Source organism: Papio anubis, chromosome 7 (assembly GCF_008728515.1).
Source record: "Papio anubis isolate 15944 chromosome 7, Panubis1.0, whole genome shotgun sequence".
Lineage (NCBI taxonomy): Eukaryota > Metazoa > Chordata > Mammalia > Primates > Cercopithecidae > Papio > Papio anubis.
The window spans coordinates 39,953,712-39,976,879 of record NC_044982.1 but is presented as its reverse complement, the minus strand read 5'-3'; the positions used below and the strand labels follow the sequence as shown (position 1 = coordinate 39,976,879).

The 23,168-nt window shown below is 37.9% G+C and overlaps 1 pseudogene; it reads right to left on the bottom strand.

The window, feature by feature from the left end:
* Positions 1 to 735: 735 nt before the first annotated feature.
* Positions 736 to 1,507, bottom strand: LOC101021985 (annotated as a pseudogene).
* Positions 1,508 to 23,168: the final 21,661 nt, after the last annotated feature.

The window sequence follows — 23,168 nt, the reverse complement described above, 5'->3', positions numbered from 1 at the left end:
AGTGGTGCGATCTTGGCTACTGTAACCTCCACCTAAGGGTTCTAGCGATTCTCCTGCCTTAGCCTCCCAAGAAGATGGGATTACAGGCTTGTGCTACTGTGCCTGGCTAATTTTATATTTTTAGTAGAGACTTCACCATGTTGGTCAGACTGGTCTCAAACTCTGACCTCAATTGGTCCACCCACCTCTCCCCCCCTTTTTTTTGAGACGAGTCTCTCTTGTTGCCTCGGCTGGAGTGCAATGGTGCGATTTCAGCTCACTGCAACCTCCACCTCCCAGGTTCAAGCGATTCTCCTGCCTCAGCCTCCTGAGTAGCTGGAACTACAGGCGTGCACCACCACGCCTGACTAATTTTTTATATTTTTAGTAGAGTTGGGGTTTCACCATGTTGGCCAGGTTGGTCTCAAACTCCTGACCTCAGGTGATCTGCCCACCTGGGCTTCCACCAAAGTGCTGGGATTACAGGCGTGAGCCACAGTGTCCGGCTATCATGTGCTTATTTTTAAAATGAGGTGGACGACACCATTCCCCCAGAGCTGTGTTCCTCCTTGGCGACAAAACAAAACCAAAAATCCCTGGGACTTGACTCATTAGAAGTGTTAATCGATTTTTGCCACGCTGAAATGAAGCTATAAAGTCAGTCTGTGCTGTCGTGAAATTCCAAGATTTGGAAGTAAGATCATTATTTATTGGTCCTTTAGAATAGGCCCCCCCCCAAAAAAAAAAAAAGACTTAAAAAACAAGGGCTATCCCCTGCAGACTCTGGCAGGACTTGGGGACGCAAGCCAGGGGCAGCTCACAGACTTAATTCACAGTGATTCTGGTTTGCCTGTTTCTCCGTGTGGCCACGAGTCGGGGGCGTGTCCAGCGGTGAGAACGCCTACACCTTGTAGTTAAGCTCGGCCATCATCTGGGTGTACATCTCATAGATGACATCGATGGTGGCCGTGTAGTTGACTAGGAAGAGGCGGATCTTCTCCAGGCACTCCTCCTCTGTCACATTCTGCCCCTTGGAGAGCGCTTTCAGGATGTCGGACTTATAGGGGGCTGCGTACAGTGCTGCCTGGAAGATCTGCATGATCCAGCCATGGTACTTCTTGAGGGCCATCTCGTAGGCCTTGGTGGCGTTGACGCGGATGAGGTTGGGGTGGTTCTCGTCCCGCTCCCCGTCACAGGTGCTCTGGAGGAAGACCTGGATGAAGTGGAGGCCTCTTTTCAGCCACATCAGTGCCAGTGTGGCCTCTACTTTGGGCCACTCTGCTCCATACATTTCTTTCTCCACCTCCAGAATGTTCTGCAGGGTCCAGAACTTGGCTGGGTTGGTGTCGTACACGGCTTTGATTTTCGTGATGTTGCCGCTTATGTTTGCCTTGATGGGAGTAAACACTGGGGACCCAAGGTAATTGAAGAAGGGCGGCAGGTGGGACACCGCCTCGAGGAAGTGCCTAGTCTCGATCTGATTGTCCGCGGGGAGCGGCTTCAGCAGGTGTTCAGCCAGCAGCGCCATTTCGGGGTCGAGGCCCGCGGTGATGCCCCAGCCGCCGTCAGCGCTGGGGTTGTCACAGCCACCCGCCGCAGGCTCCGGGGATGCCAGCGTCGAAAAAATTGTATTCTTAAACATGGGATCATATTTGGAGTCTTAGTGTCTATGAAATCCTCCTGCTACAAAATTTATATATGGGTAAAAACTAAAACAGGAATTTGAAATCTTTTAACTTTTAGATTACAAAAAAGAATATGGGAAATACACACAAGAAGAAAGTTTTAAAATCCCTGTAATCCCTCTATCCAGAAATAGTAATATTTTGATATATACATGTTCAGGGTTTTTATTTTGTGTGTGTATGCACACACATTTGTACTGTTTTATAAACTTTGAATCATACTGTAGGAACACTTTTGTTCCTTGCTTTTTTCAACTTTATGAACATTTTCCTTTGCCACCAAAAATTTAGTTCAAAGTCATTTAAAATGGTTATATAATTTTCCACTCAATGCCTATATCATAAGTGATCTTCAGCAGTGGGACATTAGATATATAGATATATCCAATTTTCGATTATGAACAGTGCTATGCTAAGTATTTTTATGTAGCTTTTTATACACAATTCCTATTTTTGTATGATGAAGGAATGGAATTTTAAATCTTATATTGATTGTACCTTGCAACTATATTTCTGTTTTGTCTTAGATATTATCAAATGATATGTTTAAATATTTATCTTGGTAAATAAATACTTGATAAATTAGGTCATTTTTGTAACAAACAAAATTTTTTAATTTTTATTGTATTTTGATATAGGTCAGTTGTAGTTGTAATGAAGGAATCATATTTCCTCAAATCTAAAAATTATAAAGATAGAAACTGATATTTCTTCACATCTAACAGTTTGATTATACATCTTATGATTAACGTTAATATTATCTGAGACATATTTCACTGTCCTTTATGTGCACTTCTTTATGTACATTGTCCACTATGACAAAATATGTCTCTTAATTTAGGTGTTAGGGAATGAACACTTGTTTTTAATATTAACCTATCAGAGTAAGCACTTTAATTGGATTAGCTCATTTAATTCTCATAACATTGCATGAACTATAGGTAGCATTTTATCCTATTTTATACATGTGGAATTCTGACTCATAGAGTCCTCATGTGTCATAGAGTCCTTTGTAGGGCTACAAAGTATAGGCAGTAATATAGGTGGAGTATCATGATTGGTTTGTAGGAACTCTGGTACTGGCACCTGCATTTGTAAACATCTACAGCAGGAATTTATATGCCATTTAGTGCTTTTGTTTTTTTATTCTACTCTGATTGAAGATTATTTTCCAAAGTTATTCTCTTAACAAAAATTGAAAAATATACTATATAGAATATGTATACAGATATTTGTATGCATATGTATGTGTATGCATTCAGGTGTGAATAGATATCCACAAACCTAACTGAATATTAAAATTTTAATACTAGAAATATTAAAATAGTTGCTTTGCAGACACTAGGTTATGGAACACTATCCACTGACTGAAATTTTTTTCTGGCTATAATTTGAGTATAATTAAAATATAAACTTGTAAGTTCCTCTTTTTAAAAAGATATTTTGGAAAAACAGATTTTACTCTTTTCGTTAGAAAAGTATTCCAATATGTAACTGTATATATACTCAGACATGCATATCTCTGATTTAAAATGATTTATTCTTTAGTTTTAAGCCTATATATATATTTTAAAAATAATTTCTTATTTTAGATTCGGGGGTACCTGAGCAAATTTGTTACATGAGTATATTGCATGATGCTGAGGTTTGGAATATAGATGATCCTGTCACACAGGTACTGAGCATAATACCTGATAGGTAGGTCTTCAGCCCATTTTCCCTTCCCTCCCCTCTCCCTTCTTTAGACATCTCTAAGTGTCTATTGTTCTCATCTTTCTGTCCATATGTATTCCATTATTTAGGTCACGCTTATAAGTGAGAACATATGATATTTGGTTTTCTGTTCCTGTGTTAATTAGGATAATGGCCTCCAGCTACATCCATGTTGCTGCAAAGGACACATTTCAGTCTTTTTATGGCTGCGTAATATTCCATGGTGTATATGTGCCACATTTGCTTTATCGACTCTCCCATTGATGGGCACTTAGGTTGATTCTATATCTTTGCAATTGTGAATAGTGATGCAATGAACATATAAGTGCATATGTCTTTTTTGTAGGATTATTTATTTGCCTTTGGGTATATACCCAGTAATGGGATGGCTGGGTCAAACAGTAGTCCTGTTATAAGTTTTTGAGAAATCTCTCAACTGCTTTCCACAGTGGCTGAACTAACTTGCATTCCCACCAAGAGTGTGTATGTGTTCTCTTTTCTCCTCAGACTTGTCAGCATTTATTATTTTTTGACTTTTTAATAATCACCATTCTGACTGGTGTAAGATGGTATATTGTAGTTTTGATTTGTGTTTCTCTGATGATTAGTGATGATGAACATTTTTTCATTTGTTCCTTGGCCGCTTGTAATGCCTTCTTTTGATAAGTGTCTGTTTATATCCTTTGCCGATTTTTTTTTTTTTTGAGACGGAGTCTCTGTCGCCCAGGCTGGAGTGCAGTGGCACGATCTCTGCTCACTGCAAGCTCCGCCTCCCGGGTTCACGCCATTCTCCTGCCTTAGCCTCCCGAGTAGCTCAGACTACAGTGCCCGCCACCACACCCAGCTAAGTTTTTGTATTTTTAGTAGAGACGGGGTTTCACCGTGTTAGCCAGGATGGTCTCGATCTCCTGACCTCATGATCCGCCTGCCTCGGCCTCCCAAAGTGCTAGGATTACAGGTGTGAGCCACCGCTCCCGGCCCCATTTTTTAAACGGGTTTTTTTTAACCAAAAAAAATTTGGTTAAAAAATTTTTTGATTTGTTTAAGTTTCTTATAGATTCTGGATATTAGACCTTTGTTGGATGCATAGTTTGTGAATATTTTCTCCCATTCTCTAGGCTGTTTACTGTTGATAATTTATTTTGCTGTGCAGAGCTCTTTAGTTTAATTAGGTCCCATTTGTCAATTTTCATTTTTGTTGTAATTGCTTTTGGGGACTTAGTCATAAATTCTTTGCCAAACCTGATGTCAAGAAGTGCATTTCCTAGGTTTTCTTGTAGGATTTTTGTAGTTTGAGGTCTTATATTTACATCTTTAATCCATCTTGAGTTAATTTTTGTATATGGTGAAGGTAGAGACTAGCTTCATTCTTCTTTTGAACAGGGAGTCCTTTCCTCACTGCTTCCTTTTGTTGACTTTGTTGAAAATCAGATGGTTCTGGGTGTACGGCTTTATTTCTGGGTTCTTTATTCTGTTTCATTGGTCTATGTGTCTGTTTTTGTACCAGTCTCATGCTATTTTGGTTACTATAGCCTTATAGTACAGTTTGAAATCAGGTAATGTTCTTTTTGCTTAGTATTGCTTTGGTGATTTGGGTTCTGCCTTTGTTCCATGTGAATATTAGAATAGGTTTTTCTAATTTTGCAAAAAATGATGTTGGTAGTTTGACAGAAATAGCATTGAATTTATAAATTGCTTTGGCCAGTATAGCCATTTTAACAATATTGATTCTTCCAATTCATGGGCATGGAATATATTTTTGTTTATGTGTCTTGTCTTTCATTTATTTCAGCAGTGTTTTGTAGTTCTTGTAGAGATCTTTCACCTCTTTGGTTAGATGTGTGCATAGGTTTTTGCTGTTGGAAATTGGTGTGTGTTCTTGATTTGGCTCTCAGGTAGAATGTTTTTGGTGTATAGAAGTGCTATTGATTTTTGTACATTGATTTTGTATCCTGAAACTTAAGTTATTTATCAGTTCCAGGAGCCTTTTGGCAGCATCTTTAGTGTTTTCTAGGTATGGAATCATATCATCAGTGAAGAGAGATAATATGACTGACTTCCTTTCCTATTTGAATGCATTTTATTTCTTTCTTTTGTCTGATTATTCTGACTAGCACTTTCAGTACTATGTTGAATAGGTGTGTTGAGAGTGGGCAGCCTTGTCTCATTCTAGTTCTCAAGGATAATGACTCCAGCTTTTACCCATTCAGTATGATGTTGGCTGTGGGTTTGTCATCGATAGCTCTTATTATTGTGAGGTATGTTCCTTCGAAGCCTTGTTATTGAGGGTTTTTGTCATAAATAGATGTTGGATTTTGTAGAAAGCTTTTTCCGTGTCTATTGAGATGATCATATGCTTTTTGTTTTTGATTCTGTGTATGTGGTGAATCACATTTATTGATGTGCATATGTTGAACCAACCCTGCATCCAGGAATAAAGCCTACTCGATCATGGTGAATTAACTTTTTAATGTGCTGCTGGATTCATTTCGCTTTTTTTTTTTTCGGGTTTTATGTTTGTGTTCATTTGGGATATTGGCCTGAAGTTTTCTTTTTTGTTGTGTCTTTGCCAGATTTTGTGTCAGGATAATTCTGGTCTTGTAGAATGAGTTAGGGAGCAGGGGGAGTCCCTCCTCCTCAATTTTTTGGGGGAATATTTTCGGTAGGATTGGTGCCGGTTCTTATTCGTATGTGTGGTAGAATTCAGCTGTGAATCCTTCTAGTCCATGGCTTTTTTTGTTGTTGTTGGTAGGTTTTTAATTACTGACTCAAATTTGGAAGTTGTTATTGGTCTGTTCAGGTTTTCACTTTCTTCCTGGTTCAGTCTTTGGAGAATTTATTTCCTTTAGATTTCTAATTTGTGTTCATAGAGATGTTCATGATAGTCTCTGAGGATCTTTTGTATTTCTGTAGGATCAGTTGTAATGTCATCTTCGTCATTTCTGTTTGTGCTTATTTGGATCTTCCCTTTTTCTCCTTTGTTAATCTAATGAAAAGCCTGTCAATCTTTTTTATTCTTCTGATAAACCTATTCTTCTTTCCATTGATCTTTTGTATGGATTTTTGAGTCTTAATTTATTCAGTTCTGATCTTAGTTATTTCTTTTCTTTTGTTAGCTTTTTTTTTTTCCTAGTTCCTCTAGGTACAAAGTTAGATTGTTAATTTGAGATCTTTCTAATTTTTTTATGAATGCATTTGACACTGTAAACTTTCCTCTTAACATGCTTTAGTTCCATCCCGAAGATTTTGTTAATATGCGGTTCCATTTTTGCAAATTTCGAATAATTTTTTGGTTTCTGCCTTCATTTCATTGTTTCCACAAAACTTATTCAGGAGCAAGTTCCTTCATTTTCATGTATTTGTGTAGTTTTGAGAGATCTTCTTGGTGTTGGTTTTTGTTTTTATTGCACTGTGATGTGAGAACGTGCTCAATATAATTTTCATTTTTTTGAATTTATTGAGACTTGCTTTATGACCAAAACATTTGTTTGATCTTAGAATATGTTTCTTGTGCAGATGAGAAAAATGTATATTCTGTGATTTTGGGTGGAGTATTCTGTAGATGTCTATTAGGTCCCATTGGTCGACTGTCGAGATTAAGTCTGGAATTTCTTTGTAGTTTTCTCCCTCAATGATCTGCCTAGTCCTGTCACTGGGGAGTTGACATCTCCCAGTATTATTATGTGGCTGTTGAGGTCTTTGTCTAGGTCAAGAAGAACTTGTTTTATGAGTCTGGTGCTCCAATGTTGGGTGTGTATAGACTTAAAGTAGTTAAGTCTTCTTGTTGAATTGAACCCTTTGCCACTAAGTAATACCCTTGTTTGCCCTTCTTAATTGTTTTCAGTTTAAAGTCTGGTTTATCTGATATTAGAATTAAAACTCCTGCTCTTTATTGTTTTCCATTCGTATGGCAGTTCTTTTTCCCTTTAATTTGAGGCTGTGGGTGTTGTTACGTGTGAGATGCATCTTCTTGAAGACAGCAGACAGTTGGATCTTGTCTTTTTATTCAGTTTGCCATCCTATGCCTTTTAAATGGGTCTTTCTTCCATTCACATTCTGGGTTGGCATTGATATGTAAAGTTTTGATCCTGAAATTGTGTTTTTAGCTGATTGTTTTGTAGAGTTGTTTGTGTAGCTTCTTTATAGTGTCTGTAGGCTATATGCTTAATTGTGTTTTTGTGGTATCAGATACTGTTCTTTAGCTTTCATGTTTAGCACTCCCTTATGGACTTTTTGTAAGGCTGGTCTAGTGGTTACAATTTCTTAGCATTTGAAGCTTAGTTTGCTGGGATATGAAATTCTTCATTGGAATTTATTCTTTTTAAGGCTGCTGAAAATTGGTTTCCAATCTCTTCTGGCTTGTAAGTTTCTGCTGAGTAGCCTGCTACTATCCTGATGGGGTTTCCTTTGTAAGTGACCTGACTCATCTCTCTAGCTGCCTTTAAGATTTTTTCTTTAACATTGGCCTTGGTGAATCTGATGTCTGTGTGTCTTGGGGATGGTCATCTTGTATGGTATCTCACAAGAGTTTTCTGTATTTCTTGAATTTGCATGTTGATATCTCTAGTGAGATTGGGGTATTTTTCATTAACTGTATCTTCAAATATGTTTCCAAAGTTGTTTTCTCTCTCAGGAATGCCTCAGGAATGCCAATGAGTCCTAGGTTTGGTGTCTGTGTAATCCCATATTTTTGAGAAGTTTTTTTTCATTTTTTAAATATTCTTCTTTCCTTATTTTTATCTAATTTGAATTGAAAACACTAAACTGGTCTTCAAGCTCTGAGCTTCTTTTCTCAGCTTAGTCTATTCTGTTGTAAATTATGAAGTTCTTGTAGTGAATTTTTCAATTTTAGAAGTTCAGTTCGGTTCTTTTTGAAAATGGCTATTTTGTCTTTCAGCTCTTGCATAGTTTTACTAGATTCCTTTGATTCCTTGAATTGGGTTTCACCTTTCTCCTAAAGCCATTGAACTTCCTTGTTATCTAGATTCTGAATTGTTTGTCATTTCAGTCATTTCAATCTGGTTAAGATCTATTGCTGGGGAGCTTGTGCACTCTTTTGGAAATAAGAGGACAATGACTTTTTGAATTGTCAGAGTTCTTTTGCTGATTCTTTTTCATCTGAGTGGGCTGGTGTTCCTTTAACTGTGGTTTAAGTTGAGTATACTCAGTTGGCTTCTTTTCTAAGTGTTTTCAGAGGGCCAAGGCTCTGTACAGGATTTTTATTTGTGAGTGGATTCTTGCCCTGAGTCTCACAGGTGATGTATATTGGCAGAATATTTTTGGTGTTGTAATTTGGTCTGCCAACCAATAGATGGTGCTTAAGTATAATGGCTGATAGATAGGCTTTGGCTCTGACATGTCGCTCTTATTTCAGCAAGTTTAGAGCACTGCTGTCTTCCCTAGGAGCCATTCAGTGACGGGAACTAGTCCTCACATTCGGAAACCCCACACAGGGTTCCTAGTTTCCTCTCTTCAGTCTCGATGTCTGTATTGCCTTTCAACTCTTGGTGTTTCCTCTCTGAAGATTTGTTCAAAGTTTGTTTGTTTACTTGATATTTTGGTCTCTCTTGGTGGCATAGGCACTTCCTGGCTGTGTCTAGTCAGCCATCTTGTCCTCTTTGCCCTCTCAAATCCTTCTTCAAGCCAGTATTTTTGTTATTGCTATTGAAATAGACAACAATTGTCCTAATGTTAAGGAAAAATTTATTCAATAATAGTTGTTAAAGTACATTAAGGAAGACTTTATTTAGGGTCATTGCGGTAGATGTGAGGACCACTGACATGGGGTTTTACAGTGAGGGAGAGAGACTCGCAATACAGCATGGGCAAGTGGGAATTTGTAGCCAATGAGGAGGAATGGAGAGTTAGTGGATAGAAAATTACTAAAAGGAAATATCAGAGTTAAAAGGTGATTCTGGCTAAACTCACCTAGAAGGATTTTTTTTCTGAAGACAGGCCAAGATAATTAGACATCTCCTGGGGATGGTGGAGAATGAAGAATGCAATTAGATATCCAGGATGATCAGTTATCAATGTTTTTGCTATAGTGACTTAGCAGAGTTTTTTGCTAAAACTGAATTTTACAAGAAAGTGCACAGATGGACCTAGGAGAAGTCTTAGGAACCTTGTTAACATTTGGTCAAGCAAAAAATCTTGATCAGTTATGAAGCCCTTCACATAATAAAAGCGGCTTTAATAATTGTGAATTTAACCTTGCATAGAAATTTTTCAAATAAGAAACTAATATACTTCAAGAATATGCAGGGGACTTTTTACTAGTAATTTAGTTACATGTTTCCCTCTTTTTGTTTGTTAGAAGTTACATGAGGGCAGTTAAGACTTATGTTCACTAAGGTTAATTCCGTTGAATACATACAAAGCATTATTTTCATGGCCAAGGCCATTGGTAGTGGTGGTAGGGGCTGGAACAAATAAATTTATTAGATAAGATACCCTTAACACTGATATAGGTCCATTTTGTTTTAACAGCATTTCTGTAGAGACAAAAAAGCATAGAAAATACACTCATTGCTGTTTGGAGTACTTTGTGGTAAATCTGGAATCCGTGCTTTTACTTTTACAGTAGTTCCATAACAAGGTTATTTTTAAAACACCACCCCAAACTGAAATTTCAACGTTAATTGGATTGACACTTCTAGTTGTAAATCAACACTTACAGTCATAAATCTTGAGGAAATTGACATCAGACCTCATGATATGCTGTTTTCAGTAGGTTAGTTTTCTCAGCATTATTTTGTGCTACGGAGAAGAATCTCTGTGTTTTAAACCTTTTCAAAGCTATGTAACTTGATATTTGCTCTTTTAAAATCTTAGCTATCAAATACCAGCTGTATTGCCTGTGTCCTTGGCTCTCCGTTCTCCCTGTCATTGCCCTGTTAGGGCATCATTATCAGTTAGAGAGACTTGTATTGCTTCCATATATTCTTCACTGCTATATGAAAGTTTCTAAAGTTTAGCTCTTATCCTGTCATTCCAAACTTGAATATGTAGAATAATTCCCCATTGACTAATATGTTTTCTGTGGCCTAACATTTCTATTCTTTTTGTGTGATCTCATCTCCCATCTACTTTTTTAGTTTTATATTCCATCGTTCTTTTTTCTTCACCTAATACTTTAACTGTTCTCTAAATAGCGCAACACCAATATGTGTATTTATCATTTTCTTTACATTATTTTATTTCTCTGAAACGGCCTTTCTTCAGTTTTGCATGCCCAGACTCTACCAAATAAGCCCAACTGTAATGACTTTTCCAGAAGGCCTTCAAACCAAGTTATCACTTGTTTTTCTTTGCTTTTATTTTTTTTTTAACTTTTAAAAATGTTTTCTTCTAACTTTTTAAAAATTTTTTTTGTATTTATTTATTTATTGCCCTCAAACTTTCTCCTCTCCAATTATTTTTCTTTCATAAAACTCATCTCTCCTTCCCTCCCACATGGTTGCTCTTCATACTTGCTACTCCTCTTATTTAATTTTTTGTTTTGGAAAATTTAGGGACTATACAAAATAAACACAATGAAGTTTACAGTATGATGTATCACTGTGTACCCATCACTCAGATACAAGTTATCCTTATGACATTCTCGTTTAGTTTTCTTCCTCCGCTTTTCACCATCCACTCAGTTTTTGGTAATTCTTTAAGATAAAATTTACATAATTCAAATTCACAAATCTGAGCTGGACAATTTTGACAATTAAGTATGCACACGAAACCCAATCCCCTTTTAAAGTATAGATAGAATGTTTCTGTCTCTCCATAAACTTTCTATTGCCTCTTTCCAGTCAGTGTTCCCACCCTCATGAAGACTGCTTTAGCTTTTCTTCGCCTTTTATTTGTTTTACCTTTCTTGTTCTTTCCATGTAAATGGAATTACACTCTTTGTGTAAGTCTTCTTTTGCTTAACATGTTTCTGAGATTTATGTGTTATTATTGCTTGGAACAATAGTCCATTCCATTTTATTGCTTAGTACTGTTCCATTCTGTGGCTGTTTTATAATTTATGTATCCATTAGGTTTATGGATTTTTTGATTATTTTAAGTTTTTGGCTATTGTGAGTAGAGCTACTGTGAATATGTACATGTAAGCCTTTTTGTGGATATTACTGATTCTCATTATTTACTCTAGTTATGTTCTGTAAAGTCACCATGGACACTGAATTATTGAATACTAAACCATTGCTTCTAGGGGAAATACAGGCTTAGGTTCTTGTGATCCTTTGGTCACAACATTTTACATATAATTTTGTTTTATGCGTGTTTATGTTTAAAGCCACCTTATTTACTGTATATTGTTGCTTCATTAACATTGAATTCACAGCCAACCGCACTAGAACTGATGTCTGAATAAACTTTATCTAAAATATATTTTCTCCTTAAGGCCCTCCACAGCCTTCTTGCACTCTCCAGGAATACTACACAGCACTTCAGTACTCTTCATGACACCATTCTACACAGCAAAATTGCCAACAAAAAGCTTCACCACTTGAAAAACATAGCATAAAATAGACCATGAAAAGGACGCTTGTTTACAGTATGATTGCCAAAACAAGAGAGAGTATTGATATGTTCCACATCAGCTGAGAATGTATCTGTCTGCTGAGTCCAATTTTTGCTGCTCTGTACACATCTACAAATTATTGTGAAAGAGCTTCAAGTATTGATTTTGGGGTTACCAACAAATTTTAGTTAGAAGGTGAATTCACAAATGTGGAATCTGAATAATGAAGATTGTATATGTTCTTATTTTTCTTGGATAAATATTAGTGTAATTGATGGGTTAAATAGCATCCATACTTTATAAGATACTGCCAAGTCTTTTTCCAATTGTAGTTGCACCACTTTAAATTCTTACTATCAATGCATAAGAGTTCTAGTTGTTTCATATAATCATCAACGTTTGATATTATCAGTCTTTCATTTTACTCATTGTAGCACTCATTTAATTTTTCCTTGCTGTAGTTATGTGTTTATCTCTTTATCTTTCCCAGCTGGAAATTTTTTGATGGCAGTATATAATTTGTATTTGTATTTGCCAAACTAATATTTTGGAGAGACACTATGCCTTTATTATGTGCGCAAACTTTGGAGCTAGAATGCCTGTGGTCAAAGCTCAACTCTCCCACTTACAAATTTTGAGGCCACAGACAATGAAAATAACATAACAGTGAAACTTTTTATAACTATATTAATTTGGGTCTCTCAACAAACAATTATTATTAATAGTTTGGCAATCAAGCCTTTTTGAGGTTAGATAGCTTGTCCCAGATCAAATGAGTAAGAGATACCAGAACAAGATTTCAAATTCAGGTCTAACTTACTCCAAAGCCAGTGCTCTTAACTACTGCACAATATAGTATTGCCGCCTAAATCCTACTTTAAAACCTACCACATGTCATTAAATTAATGCTCAACATCCTCTATTAAGACAAATGATACTGAATTAATTTAAAACTTATTCACTTATTATAATAATTTATATACTTTCTGCTTTTTACATGCAAAATGATGTTATTTGATAGTAGTAGTAGTTAAATTCTTTCATTCCAAAACTTTAGCTTTTATTTTATTTTTTGCCTGTTGTGATGTCAAGCACCACCAGTTCAAGTTTGAATAGAAATGATAATAGTGCATATTTTTGTCTCATTTTCAATTTAAAAGGGAAAGTTTTTAATATTTCATGATTAAGCTTCAAGATGTTTTATATATTCTTTTTTTATGACTTTTTTCTTTATTTCTTGTAAAAAAAAATGGGATACATATGCAGAACCTGCAGATTTGTTATATAGGTATACATGTGCCATGGTGGTTTGCTGCACCTATTGACCCATCCTCTAAATTCCTTCCCCTAAACCCGCATCACCCAACAGGCCCTGGTGTTTGTTGTTCTCTTCTGTGGATCTGTGTCTCCCACTTACGAGTGAGAACGTGCAGTGTTTGGTTTCTGTTCCTGTGTTAGTTTGCTGATGATTGTGGCTTCCAGCTTCATTCATGTCCCTGCAAAGGACATAATCTCATTCCTTTTTATGGCTGCATAGCGTTCCGTGGTGTATATGTACCACATTTTCTTTATCCAGTCTGTCATTGGCATTTGGGTTGGTTCCATGTTTTTGCTATTGTAGATAGTGCTGCAGTGAAGATACATACATGTGCATGTGTCTTTATAGCAGAATGATTTATAATCCTTTGGGTATATACTCAGTGATGGGATTGCTGGGTCAAATGGTATTTCTGGTTCTAGATCCTTGAAAAATGGCCATACTGCCTTCCACAATTGTTGAACTAATTTACATTCCCACCAACAGTGTAAAAGCATTCCTGTTTCCCCACAGCCTCGCCGGTATCTATTGTTTCTTGACTTTTTAATAATTGCCATTCTGACTGGCATGAGATGGTATCTCGTTGTGGTTTTGATTTGCATTTCTCTGATGGTCAGTGATGTTGAGCTTTTTTTTTTTTTTTTTTGTATGTTTGTTGGCCATGTGAATGTCTTCTTTTGAGAAGTGTCCGTTCAAATCTTTTGCCTACTTTTTGATGGGGTTATTTTTTTCATGTGAATTTGTGTAAGTTCCTTGTAGATTCTGGATATTAGACCTTTGCATGATGTGTAGATTGCAAAAATTTTCTCCCTCTCTATAGGTTGCCTATTCATTCTGATGATAGTTTCTTTTGCTGTGCAGAAGCTCTTTAGTTTAATTAGATCCCATTTTGTCAATTTTGGTTTTTGTTGCAATTGCTTTTTGGCATTTTCATCATGAAGTCTTTGCCCATGCCTGTGTCCTGAATGATATTGCCTAGGTTTTCTTCTAAGTTTTTTTATGGTATTGGGTTTTACATTTAAGTCTTTAATCCATCTTGAGTTAATTTTTGTATAAGGTGTAAGGAAGGATCCAGTTTCAGTTTTCTGCATATGGCTAGCCAGTTTTCCCAGGACCATTTATTGAATAGGGAATCCTTTCCCCATTTCTTGTTTTTGTCAGGTTTGTTGAAGATCAGATGGTTGTAGATGTGTGGTGTTATTTCTGAGATCTCTGTTCTGTTCCATATATGCCTGTTTTGGTACCAGTACCATGCTGTTTTGATTATTGTAGCCTCGTAGTATAGCTTGAAGTCCAGTGGTATGATGCCTCCAACTTTGTTCTTTTTGCTCATGATTGTCTTGGCTATATGGATTCTTCTTTGATTCCATATGAAATTTAAAGATTTTCTAATTCTATGAAGAATGTCAATGATAGTTTGATGGGAATAACATTGCATCTATAAATTACTTTGGGCAGTATGGCCATTTTCACGATATTGATTCTTACTGTCCATGAGGATGGAATGTTTTTCCATTTGCTTGTGTCCTCTCTTATTTCCTTGAGCAGTGGTTTGTAGTTCTGCTTGAAGAGGTCCTTCACATCCCTTGTTACCTGTATTCCTAGGTATTTTATTCTCTGTGTAGCAACTGTGAATGGGAGTTCTTTCATGATTTGGTTCTCTGGTTGTATATTGTTGGTGTAGAGGAATGCTTGTGGTTTTTGCACATTGATTTTGTATCCTGAGACTGCTGAAGTGGCTTATCAGTTTATGGAGTTTTTACACTGAGATGATGGAGTTTTCTAAATATAATATAATGCCATCTTCAAACAGAGACAGTTTGACTTCCTCTTTTCTTTTTTGAATACCTTTTATTTCTTTCTCTTGTCTGATTGTCCTGGCCAGAACTTCCAATACTATGTTTTATAGGATTGGTGAGAGAGGGCATCCTTGTCTTGTACTGGTTTTCTGCTTCCAGCTTTTGCCCATTTAGTATGATATTGGCTGTGGGTTTGTCATAAGTAGCTCATTATTTTGAGATATGTTCAAGCAATACCTAGTTTATTATAGAGGATTTTTTTCTTTTTCTTTTTCTTTTGTATTTATTTATTTATTTATTATACTTTAAGTGATAGGGCACTGTGCACAATGTGCAGGTTTGTTACATATGTATACATGTGCCACGTTGATGTGCTACACCCATTAACTTGTCATTTACGTTAGGTATATCTCCTAATGCTATCCCTCCCCCCTCCCCTCTTCCCCCACCCCACGACAGACCCCAGTGTGTGATGTTCCCCACCCTGTGTCCAAGTGTTCTCATTGTTCAATTCCCACCTATGAGTGAGAACATGCAGTGTTTGGTTTTCTATCCTTGCGATAGTTTGCTCAGAATGATGATTTCCAGCTTCATCCATGTGCCTACAAAGGACATGAACTCATCCTTTTTTATGGATGTATATTATTCCATGGTGTATATGTGTCAGATTTTCTTCATCCAGTCTATCATTGATGGACATTTGGGTTGGTTCCAAGTCTTTTCTATTGTGAATAGGGCCGCAGTCAACGGATGTGTGCATGTGTCTTTATAGCAGCATGATTTATAATCCTTTGGGTATATACCCAGTAATGGGATGGCTGGGTCAAATGGTATTTCTAGTTCTAGATCCTTGAGGAATCACCACGTTATCTTTCACAATGGTTAAACTAGTTTACAGTCCCACCAACAGTGTAAAGGTGTTCCTATTTCTCCACATCCTCTCCAGCACCTATTGTTTCCTAACTTTTTAATGATCGCCATTCTAACTGGTGTGAGATGGTATCTCATTGTGGTTTTGATTTGCATTTCTCTGATAACGAGTGATGATGAGCATTTTTTCGTGTGTCTGTTGGCTGCATAAATGCTTCTTTTGAGAAGTGTCTGTTCATATCCTTTGCCCACATTTTGATAGGGTTGTTTGTTTTTTTCTTGTAAATTTGTTTGAGTTCTTTGTAGGTTCTGAATATTAGCCCTTTGTCAGATGAGTAGATTGCAAAAATTTTCTCCCATTCTGTAGGTTGCCTGTTCACTCTGATGGTATGTTTCTTTTGCTGTGCAGAAGCTCTTTAGTTTAATTGGATCCCATTTGTCAATTTTGGCTTTTGTTGCCGTTGCTTTTGGTGTTTTAGACATGAAGTTTTTGCCCATTTCTATGTCCTGAATGGTATTGCCTAGGTTTTCTTCTAGGGTTTTTATGGTTTTAGGTCTAACACGTAAGTCTCATTAATTTTTGCATAAGGAGTAAGGAAGGGATCCAGTTTCAGCTTTCTACATATGGCTAGCCAGTTTTCCCAGGACCATTTATTAAATAGGGAATCCTTTCCCCATTTCGTGTTTTTCTCAGGTTTTTCAAAGATCAGATGGTTGTAGATGTGTGGTATTATTTCTAAGGGCTCTGTTCTGTTCCATTGGTCTATATCTCTGTTTTGGTACCAGTACCATGCTGTTTTAGATCCTGTAGCCTTGTAGTATAGTTTGAAGTCAGGTAGTGTGATGCCTCCAGCTTTGTTCTTTTGGGTTAGGATCGTCTTGGCAATGTGGGCTCTTTTTTGGTTCCATATGAACTTTAAAGTAGTTTTTTCCAATTCTGTGAAGAAAGTCATTGGTAGCTTGATGGGGATGGCATTGAAGCTATAAATTACGTTGGGCAGTATGGCCATTGTCACGATATTGATTCTTCCTGTCCATGAGTATGGAATGTTCTTCCATTTGTTGGTGTCCTCTTTTATTTCACTGAGCAGTGGTTTATAGTTCTCCTTGAAGAGGTTCTTCACATCCCTTGTAAGTTGGATTCCTAGGTATTTTATTCTCTTTGAAGCAATTGTGAATGGGAGTTCACTCATGGTTTGGCTCTCTGTTTGTCTGTTACTGGTGTATAAGAATGCTTGTGATTTTTGCACATTGATTTTGTATCCTGAGACTTTGCTGAAGTTGCTTATTAGCTTAAGGAGATTTTGGACTGAGATTATGGGGTTTTCTAAATATACAATCATGTTATCTGCAAATGGGGATTATTGCCTCTTTTCCTAATTGAGTACCCTTTATTTGTTTCTCCTGCCTGATTGCCCTGGCCAGAACTTCCAACACTGTGTTGAATAGGAGTGGTGAGAGAAGGCATCCCTGTCTTGTGCCAGTTTTCAAAGGGAATGCTTCCAGTTTTTGCCCATTCAGTATGATATTGGCTCTGGGTTTGTCATAAATAGCTCTTATTATTTTAAGATACAATCTATCAATACCGAACTTATTGAGAGTTTTTAGCATGAAGGGGTGTTGAGTTTTGTCAAAGGCCTTTTCTGCATCTATTGAGATAATCATGTGGTTTTTGTATTTGGTTCTGTTTATATGCTGGATTACGTTTATTGATTTGCGTAAGTTGAACCAGCCTTGCATCTCAGTGATGAAGCCCACTTGACCATGGTGGATAAGCTTTTTGATGTGCTGCTGGATTCAGTCTGCCAGTATTTTATTGAGGATTTTTGCATCGATGTTCATCAGGGATATTGGTCTAAAATTCTCTTTTTTTGTTGTGTCTCTGCCAGGCTTTGGTATCAGGATGATGTTGACCTCACAGAATGAGTTAGGGAGGATTCCCTCTTTTTGTATTGATTGGAATAGTTTCAGAAGGAATGTTACCAGCTCCTCCTTGTACCTCTGGTAGAATTCTGCTGTGAATCTGTCTGGTCCTGGACTTTTTTTGGTTGGTAGGATATTAATTATCGCCTCCATTTCAGAGCCTATTATTGGTCTGTTCAGCGATTCACCTTCTTCCTGGTTTAGTCTTGGAAGGGTGTATGTGTCCAGGAATTTATCCATTTCTTCTAGGTTTTCTAGTTTATTTCTATAGGAGTGTTTATAGTGTTCTGTGATGGTAGTTTTTATTTCTGTGGGATTGGTGGTGATATCCCCTTTATCATTTTTTATTGCATCTATTTGATTCATCTCGCTGTCTTCTTCATTAGTCTTGCTAGCAGTCTATCAATTTTGTTGATCTTTTCAAAAAACCAGCTCCTGGATTCATTGATTTTTTTGGAGGGTTTTTTGTGTGTCTATCTCCTTCAGTTCTGCTCTGATCTTCATCATTTCTTGCATTCTGCCAACTTTTGAATATGTTTGCTCTTGCTTCTCTAGTTCTTTTAATGGTGATGTTAGGGTGTCAATTTTAGATCTTTCCTGCTTTCTGTTGTGGGCATTTAGTGCTATAAATTTCCCTCTATACACTGTTTCAAATGTGTCCCAGAGATTCTGGTACGTTGTATCTTTATCCTGATTGGTTTCAAAGAACATCTTTATTTCTGCCTTCATTTCGTTATGTGCCTGGTAGTTATTCAGGAGCAGGTTGTTCAGTTTCCATGTAGTTGAGCGGTTTTGAGTGAGTTTGTTAATCGTGAGTGCTAGTTTGATTGCATTGTGGTCTGAGAGATAGTTTGTTATAATTTCTGTTCTTGTACATTTGCTGAGGAGTGCTTTACTTCCTACTATGTAGTCAGTTTTGGAATAAGTGTGATGTGGTGCTGAGAAGAATGTATATTCTGTTGATTTGGGGTGGAGAGTTCTGTAGATGTCTATTAGGTCTGTTTGGTTCGGAGCTGAGTTCAATTCCTGGATATCCTTGTTAACTTTTTGTCTCGTTGATCTGTCTAATGCTGACAGTGGGGTGTTAAAGTCTCCAGTTATTGTTGTGTGGTAGTCTAAATCTCTTTTTAAGTCTCTAAGGACTTGCTTTATGAATCTGGGTGCTCCTGTATTGGATGCATATATATTTAGGATAGTTAGCTCTTCTTGTTGAATTGTTCCCTTTACCATTATGTATTGACCACCTTTGTCTCTTTTGATCTTTGTTGGCTTAAAGTCTGTTTTATGAGAGACTAGTATTGCAACCCCTGCCTCTTTTTGTTTTCCATTTGCTTGGTAGATCTTCCTCCATCCCTTTATTTTGAGCCTTTGTGTGTCTTTGCACGTGAGATGGGTCTCCTGAATACAGCAAACTGATGGGTCTTGACTCTTTATCCAATTTGCCAGTCTATGTCTTTTATTTGGAGCATTTAGCCCATTTACATTTAAGGTTAATATTGTTATGTGTGAGTTTGATCCTGTCATTATGATGTTAGCTGGTTATTTTGCTCGTTAGTTGATGCAGTTTCTTCCTAGCATCGATGGTCTTTACATTTTGGCTATTTTTGCAGTGGCTGGTACCAGTTATTCCTTTCCATGTTTAGTGCTTCCTTCAGGAGCTGTTGTAGGGCAGGCCTGATGGTGACAGAATCTCTCAGCATTTGCTTGTCTGTGAAGGATTTTATTTCTCCTTCACTTATGAAACTTAGTTTGACTGGATATTAAATTCTGGGTTGAAAAGTTTTTTCTTTCAGAATGTTGAATATTGGCCCCCACTCTCTTCTGGCTTGTAGAGTTTCTATGGAGAGATCCGCTGTTTGTCTGATGTACTTCCCTTTGAGGGTAACCCAACCTTTCTCTCTGGCTGCCCTTAATATTTTTTCCTCATTTCAACTTTGGTGAATCTGACAATTATGTGTCTTAGAGTTGCTCTTCTCGAGGCGTATCTTTGTGGCGTTCTCTGTATTTCCTGAATTTGAATGTTGGTCTGCCTTGGTAGGTTGGGGAAGTTCTCCTGGATAATATCCTGAAGAGTGTTTTCCAACTTGGTTCCATTCTCCCCGTCACTTTCAGGCACACCAATCAGACGTAGATTTGGTTTTTTCACATAGTCCCATGTTTCTTGGAGGCTTTGTTCATTTCTTTTTTACTCTTTTTTCTCTACACTTGTCTTCACGCATCGTTTCATTCATTTGATCTTCAATCACTGATACTCTTTCTTCCAGTTGATCGAGTCGGTTACTGAAGCTTTTGCATTTGTCATGTAGTTCTCGTGCTATGGTTTTCAGCTCCATCCGGTCATTTAAGGACTTCTCTACATTGTTTATTCTAGTTAGCCATTCGTCTAATCTTCTTTCAAGGTTTTTAGCTTCTTTGCGTTGGGTTCGAACTTCCTCCTTTAGCTCGGAGAAGTTTGATCGTCTGAAGCCTTCTCTCAACTCTACAAAGTCATTCTTCATCCAGCTATGTTCCATTGCTGGTGAGGAGCTACGTTCCTTTGGAGGGGGACAGGTGCTCTGATTTTTAGAATTTTCAGCTTTTCTGCTCTGTTTTTTCCCCATCTTTGTGGTTTTATCTACTGTTGGACTTTGATGATGGTGATGTACAGATGGGATTTTGGTGTGAATGTCATTTCTGTTTGTTAGTTTTCCTTTTAACAGTCAGGACTGTCAGCTGCAGCTCTGTTGGAGTTTGCTGGAGGTCCACTCCAGACCCTGTTTGCCTGGGTATCATCTGTGGAGGCTGCAGAAGAGGGAATATTGCTGAACAGCAAATGTTGCTGCCTGATCATTCCTCTGGAAGCTTTGTCTCAGAGAGGTACCTGGCCTTGTGAGGTGTCAGTCTGCCCCTACTGAGGGGGTACCTCCCGGTTAGCCTACTTGGGGGTTAGGGACCCACTTGAGGAGGCAGGCTGTCTGTTCTCAGATCTCAAACTCCGTGCTGGGAGAACCACTACTCCCTTCAAAGCTGTCAGGGACATTTAAATCTGCAGAGATTTCTGCTGCGTTTTGTTTGGCTATGCCCTGTCTCCAGAGGTGGAGTCTACAGAGGCAGGCAGGCCTCCTTGAACTGCGGTGGGCTCCATGCAGTTCGAGCTTCGGGAGCTTCCTTGCCGCTTTGTTTACCTACTCCAGCCTCAGCAATGGCAGTCACCCCTCCCCCAGCCTCACTGCCACCTTGCAGTTAGATCTCAGACTACTGTGCTAGCAATGAGGGAGACCCCGTGGGCATGGGACCCTCCAAGCCAGGCACAGGATATAATCTCCTGGTGTGCCGTTTGCTAAGACCCTTGGAAAAGCACAGTATTAGGGTGGGAGTGACCCGATTTTCCAGGTGCTGTGTGTCACGGTTCCCCTTGGCTAGGAAAGGGAATTCCCTTCCACCTTGCACTTCCCAGGTGAGGCGATGCCTCGCCCTGCTTTGGCTCTCACTCGGTGGGCTGCACCCACTGTCCTGCACCCACTGTCCGACACGTCCCAGTGAGATGAACCAGGTACCTCAGTTGGAAATGCAGAAATCACCTGTCTTCTGTGTCACTCATGCTGGGAGCCGTAACCTGCAGCTGTTCCTATTTGGCCATCTTGGAACCACCCTTATTGAGCATTTTTAACATGAAGAGATATTGAATTTTATCCAGGAGCTTTTCTGTTTCTATTCAGATAATCACGTGGTTTCTGTCTTTGGTTCTGTTTATGTGATGGATTACATTTATTGATTTGCATATTTTGAATCGGCCTTGCATCCCAGGGATGAAGCCTGCTTGATTGTGTTGGGTAGGTTTTTTGATGTGCTGTTGGATTCAGTTTGGTGGCATTTTATTGAGGATTTTCACTTCGATGTTCATCAAGGATATTGGTCTGAAGTTTTTCCGTTGTTGTGTCTCTTCCTGGTTTTGGTGTCAGGATGATGCTGGCTTCCAAAAATGTGTTAGGGAGGAGTCCCTCCTTTTCGTTTGTTTGGAATACTTTCAGAAGGAATGATACCAGCTCCTCTTTGTACTTCAAAGAGGTCTGCTCTTAGTTTGCTCTTGCCTCTCTACCTCTTTAAATTGTGATTTTAGGGTGTCAATTTGAGAACTTTCTAGCTTTCTGATGTCAGCATTTAGTGCTGTGAAGTTCACTCTTAACACTGCTTTATCTGTGTCCCAGAGATTCTGGTATGTTGTCTCTTTGTTCTCACTGGATTCAAAGAACTTGATCTCTTCCTTAATTTCATTATTTACCCGGAGTCATTCAGGAGCAGGTTGTTCAATTTCCATATAATTGTATGGTTTTGAGTGAGTTTCTTAATCCCGCGTTCTAATTTGATTGCACTGTGGTCTGAGAGACTGTTATGATTTCTGTTCTTTTGCATTTGGTAAGGAGTATTTTACTTCAATTATGTGGTTGATTTTAGAATAAGTACCATGTGGCACCGAGATGAATGTATATTCTGTTGATTTGGGGTGGAGAGTTCTGTAGATGTCTCTTGGGTCCACTTGATCCAGAGCTGAGTTCAAGTCTCTGTCGTTACTAATTTCCCTCTATCGTTACTAATTTTCTCTCGTTGATCTGTCCGATATTTAGAGTGAGGTGGTAAAGTCTCTCACTATTATTGTGTGGAAGTCTAAGACTCTTTGTAGGTCTCTAAGAACTTGTATTGTGAATTTGGTTGTCCTGTATTGGGTGCATATGTATTTCGAATAGTGAGCTTTTCTTTTTGAATTGTTCCCTTTACCATTATGTAATGCTCTTCTTTTGTTTTTTCTGATCTTTGTTGGTTTAAATTCTGTTTTGTCAGAGACTAGGATTGCAACCCCTGCTTTATCTTGCTTTCCATTTACTTGGTAAATTTTCCTCCATCCCTTTATTTTGAGCCTGTGTGTGTCTTTGCACGTGAGATCGGTCTCCTGAATACCACACACTGAAGGAGCTTCACTCTTTCCAGTTTGCCAGTCTGTGTCTTAATTGGGGTGTTTAGCCCATTTACATTTAAAGTTAATATTGTTATGTGTGAATTTGATCCTGTCATCATGATGGTATCTGGTTATTTTGCACACTAGTTGATGCAGTTTCTTCATAGTGTCATTGGTCTTTATAGTTTGGTGTATTTTTGCAATGTCTGGTACTGGTTTATCCTTTGCATATTTAGTGCTTCTTTCAGCAGCTCTTGCAAGGCAGGCCTAGTGGTAACAAAATCCCTCAGCATTTGCTTGTCTGGAAAGGATTTTATTTCTCCTTTGCTTATGAAGCTTAGTTTGACTGGATATGCAATTCTGGGTTGAAAATTCTTTTCTTTAAGAATGTTGAATATTGACCCCTAGTCTCTTCTGGCTTATCGTTTCT